The sequence below is a fragment of the Ptychodera flava genome, chromosome 13 (assembly GCF_041260155.1).
Source record: "Ptychodera flava strain L36383 chromosome 13, AS_Pfla_20210202, whole genome shotgun sequence".
NCBI lineage: Eukaryota > Metazoa > Hemichordata > Enteropneusta > Ptychoderidae > Ptychodera > Ptychodera flava.
Window position 1 is genome coordinate 41,835,431 of NC_091940.1, and position 11,770 is coordinate 41,847,200.

Below are 11,770 nucleotides of genomic sequence, written 5' to 3' on the forward strand. Positions count from 1 at the left end.
ACTTGAAAGGATAGTATTCATGTAGAAAAAAACAACTATTTTACTTGGCATTATCCATCTTCATTTTAAAATTGTAGGGGTTTAAAGACTGACACTCTAATAATTGATTAAAATCATGATCAGCAAAATTAAAATGCCTCTTATTCAAAATGCCTCATTAAAAATGTAAGAGCTTTATTGCCAAACAAAACCAATTGATAGTTGTTGTGTTATATAGCATTTAAAAAACATAATGTGAAATTTCAGAAAATTTGACCCAGCCGGAGTGGAGTTAAATTCGTTGGAAATTTTGAAATTGGGAAGCAAAAGAAGCCAAGAAATCAGGTGATTTACATACATTTGCATAAATTAACACTTCTTTATCATGCAACTTTCAACTGCTTTACAAGCTACAAGGTAAACCCAACCTTAAAAAGACATTTGCTGTAATTTTTAGCATTTGTTCAATGTTCATCTCTGTGTATCAGCATTTGTTTGTTATTCTATCACTACATAGAACACCCAATGCTGTATTTAGCAACATACCAGTGTGAACATAAATGACCATTGTTATTGTTGTTAAATGAATTCTAGTCTGGACTTGATCTGAGATCTCTTTTCAACAAAAACAACCCTGACGGTTCACTGTATGGTTTGTATTGACACGCTAAATACTGGACATTTCATAACGCTTCAGGGAGGAGAACAAGATACTGCAGTAGATGCATAAAACAAACCACTGTGAATATTACCGAATTTGGCAGCTAAAGGAGTTTAACTAAACATGTTGAGTTTATCTGTCACCCAGGTAGCGTCTACGGTGCTCTTTTGTAGAGATCAGAAATTCTGGGCAAATATTGAATTGATGTTTTTTTTCCTTGGCCCCCCCTAAAAGATTGTGGTATTTTTGTCTGGCCCCCCCTAAATTTTCTTGGGAAAAATGGTGGCCCCCCCCTGAAATCCTCCACCCCCCCGGAAGTAAATTCTGAATCGTCCCTAAGGGGCATCATAAAACTATGCAAGAAACAGTTAGGCCTAAACCATGGACCTAAAAATAGATACCTTCATGCCTCAAATAACGAATCGACTCCCCATTTATGTCGCAGGTGAATGAGGGATAGTTGGGAGGGGGCGCAGAGGGCTGTGGTTGTAGTGTACGACATCACATGCTGCAGAATACGACCGGGCGTCACTGTGGTGGGGTCGCAGTCGCAAAAATAACAGCCGAGGCTATTGCATTAACACGCGCATCAATTGTACCAACTTTAATAGCTTAAAGATATCATAAATGGGGGGGGGGGGGGGGGATTTTCGAAAATAAGCCGTTCCGGCCATGTAAAAAACTTGCCCTAGCAGTGTAGAGTTAATATTGCTGAAATATGCACTCCCGTCACCCTTTGAAGAATGCCTTAATATTCTTTGTTCTGGAGCTGCGCGAGCATTTGTAAGCAGGCACGGTTTTTTCATTAAAGGGCGGTCGTCGTCGAAACGGCGCTCAAAGGTCCACTTCCCTTTAATTTACATAGGGTAGCTTTCAGAAATTTCAAAACCATGTTGAGAAAACGTACATTACAAGCAGAAAACCCAAGTGGGAATTACTATTTTGTGTCTGCACAGTTGTAGAATGCAAAACCTATGACAGATTGTTGTGTCATTCCAGAGTCAAAACTATAAATCTAAAAATTGATCTCAATATTGCAAATACAGATTATCTCAACAATTAACTGATGTTCTGAAGTTATCTCAAAACTGAAAGGTTCACAGATTTTCTTTACTAACATGCTATCTTTTGTCTTTAATTGCAATTTTGTATCATATTAATATATGATTGTATGATAAAGATAGAGTTCCTTTCTTTAAAACTATATATCTACTGTAACTTTCAATGTATTTTCCATGGATATTTGTTCTGTTTGTGCAATATAGGATGTCCTAACTTTAGTTTTATTTATATTCAAAATAAATGAAATACTGGACATAATCATGGTCTTTTCATCTACTTCCAATATTTCTTTGAAAATTACATCGTGTGCATGAGTTATTGGAACACCAAATTAGGTAATTACCCAGCAACTTGGCTGAGTACTTTGCTATTTGACCTTGCATTCACCTAAACAAGAGTCTGTTTTATTGTCTGAAGACTGATAAGAAATCCACCAAACTCAGCTGGCAGCTCCCATGTAACACTGGAACAACCCATTTTCAACTTGCATCTAGTTCATGGGAAAATTATGAAAAGAGGAATAAATATTATGATGTTAAACAATCTGTTGTACTCATTTTGTGTCCTGGGTCTGAACCTGACAGGTTTTGCCTTGGTAGGTTATTTGAAATTGAAACACCGCAGCATCCCTTGCATAATTCTAGAGTGTACAAAACTCACACTCATCAAATTTACCACCTTCCATAAGCCCACCACCTATGTTGATGGAACAGTCCATTCTTATTATATGGTTTGATGGTTGCTCTGACGGTCAATATTTCTTCAATGAATGTAATTCTGATTCGAAAACTAGTAATAATATGCATATATACAAAGACAGGACACAAAATGACAGCAGCAAATCATGTTTTACGCTTTACAACATTTTATTCCCCCTTCAAAACTCTCCCATCAACTACATGTAGCTGCCAGTCAAAAATGTTTTTTCCAGTGTACCGTAGGCATATCAGTTTACTTAGTGGAGGAGCTGCCTGCTGAGTGTGGTGGATATCTTATCAGTCTTCAGACCATAAAACAGACTCTTGTTTAGGTAAATGCCAGGTCAAATAGCAAAGTACTCAGCCAAGTTGCTGGGTAATTACCTAATTTGGTGTTCCAATAACTCGTGCGCTAAGTGTAAAATGAAAAATTGAAAATCAGTGTATCCCTGCAACTCAAAGAAGAATATTCAACAGCTTAAAGCCACTCAAACAAAACATGGATTTTTCTCAGTGTCCTAAAATCTTTTTCAGCAAAATTGTGGCCATGTAGAGTCTCTACATCTGAGCCATTGAAGGTGTAGCCAGTGACAGTCTTTGTATTTGCTTGACAAATTTAATTGATATGTGGATTCGGAGTTCATCATCCATATTTAATGACATATATAAGTTGACATAATCATAATAACAAAAATCTAACCTACAAGTATATATACAAAATCTTTCATTCTTTGTATTACTTCAATAAGAATAGTAATATATAACCTTTACTTTCAATACAAAGAGTAAAAAAAGTAATTCACAGACACTTTACATACAAATGAAAGAAATCTGTAGAATACGCTAATCTTATGACAGACAGCAGCACACAAAAAATAAAAAGATGGTACTTACAAAATAAAGGTTGGACAAAAATGAGTAGATATGTTACATTATTCATGGTGTAAATGTTGCTGCAGTCCAAAATTTATTTCTGATATATTCAACTGAAAGGGTATAGAATTCCTGTGTTATTGTGTTGTTTACTTGTGGGCTTTATTTTTGGAATGCATAGATTTCCACTGAAGCTTATGGGTGGACAAAAGTTAAACAAAACTAATACCAATTTACAGCTTTCATTGAAAGTATACATCAGTCAAACAAATAGAGCACAAGACCAGTAGTCGGTTAGCGATAAAACCCCGAGTGTGATCAGTAAATGACAGCTATGGGAAGTTTATAATGAAAGATCACAGAGTACTACCGGTAGTATACATTAACAATGTGCGTCACATACCATACCAGTACATATGACATAAAACATTCTAAATATAAAGAGATAACTTGGTTAAATAAAATAAAAAATAAATACATTGAAAATATATAACACACAATGTTTCAGAAACTTGCTAAAATAAGAATGTTCCATACAATCATTGACCATTGAGAGAAAGTGTAGTGCATTGATCTTGTTGTGGACGGAATAAGTGTCAATATTTAGTAGAGTAATACCTGAAAAGTTTGTTTATCCATAGGCAGCATTATTGCATTGTTCATTTTCAGACACAGGTGCCATTATTGCATCGTTCATTTTCAGATACAGGCACCATTATTGCACCGTTCATGTTCAGACACAGGCCCCATTATTGCATCATTCATTTTCAGACACACATGCCATTATTGCATCGTTCATTTTCAGACACACGCCCCATCATTGCATCGTTCATTTTCAGACACTCATTTTCAGACAGAGGTGCCATTATTGCATCGTTCATTTTCAGACACAGGCACCATTAATGCATTGGTTATTTTCAGACACACATGTCATTATTCCATCTTTCATTTTCAGACACAGGCGCCATTATTGCATTGTTCATTTTCAGACACAGGCACCATTATTGCATTGGTTATTTTCAGACACACATGTCATTATTCCATCTTTCATTTTCAGACACACGCGCCATTATTCCATCGTTCATTTTCAGACAAAGGCCCCATCATTGCATCGTTCATTTTCAGACACTCATGTCATTATTGCACCATTCATTTTCAGACACAGGCGCCATTATTGCATTGTTCATTTTCAGACACACACATCATTATTGCATTTAGACACAGGTGCCACTAGCACATTGTTCCACAACGATACTGCTTCTAAAAAAACCGATGATATGGACAATATTTAATTTTGATGAAATAATTTACAGGAACAAAACAGGCCAAGTCTGATGTTAAATAAGAATAAAAACTGTATGAGGTTGTAATATTTCGAAGGGCAACTCTTTCCCTAAAATCAAAACATAGGGTCAATGTCCCTGAAGCTACTATAGACATAGATACCAAATAAGTATAAACACACATTTTGACCAAAAATGGCAAAAATTGACCCAAAAATACAAAAATTGAAGATTTCATCAAATTTAAATACATCACAGTAAGACAACCCCTAAGAACCTGTATACCAAATATAAAAAAGAGCAGACAAGTAGTTTTTGAGAAACAAATCTTTTTAACCAAAAATGGCAAAAATTGCACCAAAAATAAAAAATTGCACCTTTCATCATAATTCCAATGTATCATATTTAGTTCATCTGTAGGAACCTGTATGCCAAATATCAAAGCCATCGGACAAGTACTTTTTGAGAAATAATTTTTTTGACCATAAATGGCAAAAATTGCCCCCAAAATACAAAATTGTATATTTCATCATAATTTGAATATATCATATTTTGATCATCCCTAGGAACCTGTATACCAAATATCAAAACTGTCAGATGGAATAAATTTTCGACCAAAAATGACAAAAGAATCCCTTAAAAATACAAATTTGTATATTTCATCATAATTTGAACAAATCTAAGTTGGGTTATCCCTACGGACCTGAATACCAAATATCAAAGCTGTCTGACCAGTGGTTATGAAGAAGATTTTTTACCAAAAACGCCCTTATTGTGCTAATTTGCATATTTTCAACAATATCAAAAAATAAAAATAGTTTCTCATAGTCACATTTTGCATCTACCCAAAAAACATCAAAACTGTAAGTACTGTGGTTCTCAAGATACTTGAGTGGACGGACTCACAAACAGACATACATACATACATACATACATACATACAGACTGACGACGGACGCCAGGCGGATACCCATCCCAATATCTTCTATAGACTATAGTCTATAGTAGCTAAAAATCATCATGGATCATGCTTGCAAGATATATTTTCAGTGGTCATGCTTGGAAGATGATGTGTTTGGTATTAAAACTTGGTAAAACCTTTGAACAATGAACTGTTGTCAATGACAGTGAAACTATCTATGTGGACATAAATAAGCTCTCCTAACAAGAACTGATAAATGAGAGAGTTTGATTTTTTTTCAGGAATAGTTAGGATTCAGACTTTTCAATGTATGGATTGACTTTCCTTGCAACTTCTTATTCAATGCTTTTTTTCCAAAAAATCACTGCAATCGTACCAAGCAATCAGATTACCTGACTTGACCTTTCTTGAAGTTTTGAGTAAATTATTTCAAGGCATACTGGCCAAATGACACACTCCGTTACAAGGAAGAAATGAATAAATAAGTAAATAAGTAAATACAAATAAATAAATATGAGCTAAAAACTATCTGAATTGCATTATATTTCACGTTATGTACCCTTCATTGATAATGACTGCATCAGCCAATGATATATTTCAGTGTACTTTCTGATTTGCACAAAACTGACACAAGGATGGCCCATTAAAGTCATTTCTTCTCTGTGTAATTTACCAAACTTATAGCTGTAGTTCAGTAGCTTGAGGTTTTGCCTGGGTATTTGTGTTGGAGGCAAAACCAGATGTCCAACGCAAATACCTGACTGGTTAAACCCCTAGCTACTGTACTTCAGCTACCAAACTTAATGAGCGTGTAACTTACACATCATTAAATTTATCACTTCACAAGGTGTTTTCACATGAGCAGTGGTTGCATAGATACTGAATATAATCCCTCCATTCCATTCCATATATGAAGGAAGATTATGAATTCTAAACATTGATAGGAAAATATAGCAGGAAAATAGCAGTTTTATTAGTGTAAAATGTGTCTGTGTAAAATAGCACCAGCACACCATCCTGCATGAAAAGTACCTGGAGTGACTGGTGTGGCTGAGGTCATGTAGGATGCAACCATCATACAGACGACAGTAGAACTCTATTGGTCTTCATATTTTCTTTTGACATCTTCTGGTACAACAATATTCATTGGCAGGATAATACAGTTTTTCTCCCCAAGGGAATCTAAATCTACATTTGGACAGATGTACTCTTTCTCTCCAATTGTGCCATCCTCAAATTTAGTGAAGCCATCTCCTTCAAAGAGTTCAAAAAGTTTCAATTCACAGTACAAGAATAGCCTTGTCTGCCAGGCTTTTGGTTCTTCTAAGGCTGTATACTTCAGATAGCTCATAAAAGTATCATCTGGTGGTTCTTTAATGGCTTGAATGAACTTTATCCCAGACTGCTTTTCATAGAATTCCACACTATGAGTTTTCATTTCAGGTAAATGTCTCAGCACAGATTCTGTTGCACTTGGATAATATACTTTGATAAACTCCATCACACCATCCCAAGTAGCAGGCATGACTTGTAAGTTTTGGAACGGAATACTACTAACCAGAATGATCGATGATCTTTACACACCTACAAGATACGAACAATTCATGAGGATTATTAATAATTATGCAAATCTGCAAAATTCAATTTGTTAGTCTATTCGCTATTTGTTACAAACAGTCTAACATTGTTGAAAGTTACACAAAGACTACAGGAGATATACTGTTCATGATATTGTTTGTGTGCGGTACAAAATATTGCAAATTTCAGAGTTTGATATCTCTGGGCACGTTGGCTGTTACATCTTTAAATGGTATAGTAATCCAAAGGCTATACATTTTTCAGACAGCTAGAGACTAAGAGTACCGTATTAAGAAGTTGAAGTTTAGAGAAAATTAATATCCCCCAAATCTTCCGAGCCCTCCCCCAGAATATCAAATGGGTTACCCTTAAAGAGACAAAGTCGGTCATTTTTCATGAACTTTGTTTGATATTAGATACTACTTTTATTACACCTCACGTATTATTCAGGTAATGTGATTGGCTGAGACTCACTCACGTGATATAGAACAAAAAGTGATAGAACATGGCTTAGGTGATATAGCCCTGTCGCGTGCACTGATATAGCCCTGTCGCGTGCAGTGATATAGCCCGCTACCACGTTCTGGAATACCGCGCGTCCTTTCTGCACGTACCACATCATCGCGTACATTTGCTTGGTATTTTCAGTAAAGCAATGGCTTTTGAAAAGGTACAAGAAATTAGCTCGACCTGAAGTACACGACGACGTTTAGTACATTAAACGAGAAAACCTTGAACAAAACTGTCTTTGTTTTTAGACGTTAATTCAACTTCATGTAGCAGTGCGATCGAGCAACAAATGGAACGTTTCACTGTGGCGAGTCTCGATCGACACTTGACTGCATTCTGAGCAAAGTTTCGAAAACAAGTGTTTGTTCGGTGTAATAAAATTAATAACACACGCTAGCACGGGCAAGATCACGATTTGTTGCCTTGCTGGCGTGTGTTATTATTTAAATATTGTTTGACATGTTGAAAGATGCTGAATGAATGGGTGACCATGCATATATTCCACCCTGGTTTTAGAGACAATAAACGAAACCATTGCGAAAATGAATAGCATTGATCGCGATTTCAGGTTTGTTACTAAATATAGCTGCACGGGTGCAACTTTCAGACAACGCTGCCTAAAATTCGGACAAATTTTGTTGTTGCATGCGCGGCTGTTGTTGCAGCTTGCAGTCTGAGCCATAAAATACCACGAACTACCGGTAGTGTGACTTTTAGTAACCATTGTAACGCTAGCAGGTTTTATTTTCAACGTTTATGCAGAAAATGCAGACAAATATTTATTTATGCATATTTGTGAGAGAAAAACATGACGTCATTTGTGATCAGCGCTATTAATGGTCATGACCATTAATTCATTTTCGCAATGGTTTCAGTCAGAGTGAGTGGAATTAAATTCTTTAGAAATTTTGAAATTGGGAGGAAAAATAAGCCAGGAAATTGGGTGATTTTTCCATACATTTGCATAAATTAACACTTCTGTATCACACGACTTACAACTGCTTGATAACCTAAAAGGTGAACCCAACCAATATTTTAATCTTGGGTTAACAAATTAATTAGAATGAATATTTGCAAAAAAGTGATTTTTTTTAGCAAAACACACTTGGGTGCAGCGCCCCCTTGAGATTTCAAGGTATTAGCAAATTAAGTTTACAGTATTGACCAAATATCAAATAAAAGGCAATCTTGTTTCGTTCTTTTTTTCCATCCTTTAAGTGTTGAATAAATTAAAAGCCTACACAAATCATCACACTTAAATATAACTTCAAACACAATTTTGTAAACTGGAGGCAGTCTTTTTGATAATCTTTCAGCTGTATAACAAACTTCTGCTGATATGAAGCTTGCATCACTCTACTGTGACCACAGATTGTGTGATGTTACGTTATAGACAGTAATCATGAAGTGGAATGCTATTATACATACTCTGTGTAATCATTATCTCCGACCTCATTGAAGATGGGCTACATGTCCAAGCGTTTGCGATTAATTAAGGGGGATTTTGATTAGATAGGGGGATTTGCGCAATCCCACATCCTGGAAAAAACACTGCTTTTTTATCTTCTTTTTCCGCCCCTCAAACTCATCTGCCATTCAAACATCAATGCTCCAATCGAATAGAAATTTGCGGACATAATAAGTCATACTCAGGTAAAGTAATTTTATATCAGCTGACCACAAACAAAGGTCACGTGGCCTGGTAGCCTGCTAGGCTTTGACATTAAAGTTGACCCATCAAAAAACTGTGAACAACTTGGTTTGTTCATATTGCCTAGACATTTATATATTGCATGGTCATTGACTCTGTCATTATTGAGAAGATTAAAAAAATATTTTCAAGTCCTTATTTACTTAATATGCAAAATTAGTTCCCTCATTGAGATAAGGGCTAATAATTTGGCTCTTGTTGGATATTGACAAGTATGGGACCAAAATATTTTTCCACCTTGCGTCATGATTTTCAAGCTACTTTCATGCATCTCAGTGAGTACAAAGCAGAACTTGATTCATTTTGTTGCATATTGACCTGTATGCCAGGGGCTGATGAGTGATGGTAACAAAGTCTGCCTACTGGCACTTCAACTTATTTAATATCAAAAAATAATGTTGTCTAGGAATAATGATATCCTACGTTTCATGCTAATTGGCGATGGCTTGTTGCTGACCAGTAGCCCAAACATTATTATTATTACTGTTATTGCCACATTTACCATTATTACCACAGGGAGCTCTTCTTCCTTGTTTATGTGTGTCTGTCTGTGTTTGTTTGAGTGTAAGTGTTTGTGTTTGTTTATTTATTTTAATAAAATAACAGTGAAAAGCTGTTTTGTTTATATTTGTCAATAAAGAGCAGTTTATTTATTTATTTATTTATTTATTTGTTTATATGTATTTCCGATGGTTAGGGTTAGGGTTATGCTTAAGTTAGGGTTATGGTTAGTCACTCCCTCTATAGAGGGAGTGACTAACCCTAACCCTAACTTAAGCCTAACCCTAACCCTAACCATCAGAAATACATATAAACAAATAAGGTAGAACGCACCTCGGGGACAGAAATTCGGGCCTTCAAATTTTATCAATTTTCTTCTGACCTACCACTTGTGGGGGCTCATTTTGAAGCTCTTGGCGAAAGAAAAGTTTTCACCGTCTTAGTTTTTTGAAAATCGAAAATTTTATTTTTTCCCATAGAGTTAACACAGGGATGGCGGCCATTTTGAATTTCAAATATCGAGAAATCGCAAGTTATTTGTCTCTCTAGTACCAAAGTTTGCACGGTGACCCCTGATTTTTATTCTTGCTTTGGTAAGAGAATGGTTCAAAGTTTCACTGAGGAAAATATGAGCAAAAGTTTAAGTCTTTCACTTTCGAGGTGCATATTACCATAAATAAATATATAAATAAACTGCAATTTATTGACAAATATTGAACAAACTGCTTTCGCTGTTATTTTATTAAAAATAAATAAACAAACACAAACACTGACACACAAACAAACACAGACAGACACACATAAGGAAGAAGAGCTCTCTGTGTTATTACCACTTTCTGTGTCACAGGTGCTTTGAGTGTTCAATTACTTTATAAAGGGAAACGGTTTTAAGCCGACATTGGCAACACAGTTTAAAACTTAGGCATTATACACAAGAGGTATATCTACTAGCACCGACGATGACCCTTTTATTCAATCGTCAAGTCATACTCTATGAAATTCGCGGTGTGAAGTCTGCGGTCTGGGTGGCTAAATTGTGTCATACTTTCCATTTTTTTTCCTTCGCAACGGCCTGAGTGACTCACTGATTCACTGTGCTTGGAATTCGGGTACTGCCAGTACTACTGTACGGCAGTCCCCGGTCCCTGTGATGATCCACTTATGCATCGAATCATATGACTTCTCAGACTTCTACGCAATCATACCTTTAAGTGAATGTATTCAGGGAGATAGCCTAGCTGCAACAGCACATCGTACGGTTTCCTTGACAACACAGTGTTGGTAACAGTTTCGGGTCCAAACACAAACGCTGTCTTGCGCCCAGGGTAGAGGGACAATTTAGCCGGTTTCTCGAGGTTATATGTTGTGCATATGCGTCCATACACGGCTTCTGTAAGTTTGAAATGTGTTAAGTCATGCCGCTTTCCAGAAGGCTTGTTATTATCGCAAATCTGCAGCGATTTCCATAAATGATAAGCCAGGTATTCAAAAGACATGATGTATATCGGAGCCGGAAATCTGCCGCAACTGGAGCCTAGCAGCTGCATTTGTATCAGCTTATTCGAAAATACTATTTTTTTTCGGTTGACGCAATTAACGCAAATATAATGTAAGAAAAGTTTTTAAAAAAAATATGCAGTAAAGTGTAGGTTACACTGTGGCTCAAAATTCTCGTAACATGAAAAAAGACGGGACCTGCTGTTCCGCGATCAACACTTCATTTATGCAAATAACGGTGAACTAGGCTCCTTGGACAATGATAGTGGATATTGAGTCAGTGCTGGTCTCCACGCACGCGCGACATGCAACTGTTTGATTCCTGTCGAGCTAATTGGAGGGTGGAGGCCGCCCCCCCCCCCCCAATTTAAACTTTTTGCAACATTTTGATTGATACCTGACAATGGTTAGGTTCAGTTGGTGAAGTTGATTGGCTGACATTGAAAGGATAGGTGTTTTCTATTGACCAATTAGAACATATCAACTGATCCAGGG